This window comes from Chionomys nivalis, chromosome X, assembly GCF_950005125.1.
Source record: "Chionomys nivalis chromosome X, mChiNiv1.1, whole genome shotgun sequence".
In the NCBI taxonomy this organism is placed as follows: domain Eukaryota; kingdom Metazoa; phylum Chordata; class Mammalia; order Rodentia; family Cricetidae; genus Chionomys; species Chionomys nivalis.
Window position 1 is genome coordinate 36,321,525 of NC_080112.1, and position 1,666 is coordinate 36,323,190.

Here is a 1,666-nt window from a genome sequence, read left to right on the forward strand (position 1 = left end):
AGTGTGGGATATACAGTGAGAAGGTGGCAGGTTTTTTTTTTTTTTAACTTTAAAAATAAGTTGAAGCCAGGTTTAGTGTTGCACACTGTAATCCCAGTGCTTGGAAAGCTGAGGCAGGAGGATTGTGAATTCAAGGATACATAGTAAGATATTATCTTAAAAATAATGGTACTCACCACCTCCAAAATAATGAAATCAGGAAGACAGACAACAGTGTAACTTAAATTTCATTTAGTAACACAACTTATGAACAGCACAACTTAGTCACACAGTATTCCATACAGTATTGGTGATTTACTATGATGATCACACCATTGACTGAGAGTCATGGCTTGCTACATGTTCCTAGGCTGGGAAAAGGTTTGATTAGAAATTAAAACTTAAGCTATGATTTCTCCTGAAAATAATCACACAATCATAAAACTGAAAAATCATAAATCAAACTATTGTATTTCAGAGACCCTCTTTATGAACTGGCAGATTTATTTAAAAGTTTTATAGATATCATTCTCTGTTTATCCTTCTTTTATCCAGCTTTTGCTGTTCAGTGTTATATTATGAGATTTATTCATGAGAATTGATGTAACTATACTTCATTCATTTTAGTGTCACACGGCATTACATTTGATGATTAGGCAAAATTTATCTATATTTCTTTGGTTCCCAATTTCTCAATGCTGTGAAAAGTACTGGACAAACTGACACTGATGATTCTTTGTTTATTTGTTTGACATTTTCTCTAGTGTGCTTTCCTGTAAATGGAATCGCTTGGTTGATGTTTTTCCCCATTGTCCACTTTACCAAATATTTGCAGATTGAACTGAGTGGTGATATTAGTTCAAATTCATTACCAGAGTATGAGAATTCCTTTGTACCATAGCCTCAAAAAATTTAGTATTCTCAAATTTAATGTTTGTAGAACATGTTTAGTCCCAAGAAAATAGTCATTTTATGATTATGTTCTGGGTTTATATAGGTACACATGGTTTTATGACAAACAATTCATAGACTGAACCATCTCCCCAGTCCTAACAGTTACTTAAAAAAATTCAGCTGAATTTGTCTATTCATCATAGCTATAACTAATAATAAATAATGATAATCAATATGATTTTATTAAAAATTTTTATAACTTGTAGCATATGCAATACGGTTTTTCCTTCATATTTTTTCTTGGATATTTTTAGCTTTTGGATTTTTTTATATAATTTTTAGAATCAGTTCTACTAGTTCTACATTAAAACTGTGCTGGGATTAGGAGTAGAATTATCTTCAGTGTATAACATTTTGGAAGAGACTAACTTATTTTAAAACACTGTGCCTGTGCTTGCATTGGAAGTACATATACTGAAATTGGAACCATACTGAGAAGAGTAACATGCTTTTGGGCAAAGATGACATGAAGATTAGTGAAGTGGTCCATGTTGCTTTGCCATTCTAAACAACTTAAATGTCCTTAACAGATGAATAGATAATGAAAGTGTGGTACATACACACAATAGAATACTATTCAGCTGTAAAGAAAGGGAATCATGAAATTTGCAAGTAAGTGTAGTTTTTACCCTCTTCCAAGGAGCTTCTCTTTTCAACAAATGGAGATCATTACAGAAAACCAGCACAGGTCATGATTCTGAGATCAACTAGCTATAGGGTTCCAGCCTTAATG

The 1,666-nt window shown here is 32.3% G+C and overlaps 1 non-coding gene across 1 annotated transcript; it reads left to right on the forward strand.

Moving 5' to 3' along the window:
* The first annotated feature begins 1,323 nt into the window (after window positions 1-1,323).
* Window positions 1,324-1,429, forward strand: LOC130868701 (U6 spliceosomal RNA). The gene has a single exon (XR_009056530.1). It is a non-coding gene; the product is annotated as a U6 spliceosomal RNA (small nuclear RNA).
* The last annotated feature ends 237 nt before the right edge of the window (window positions 1,430-1,666 follow it).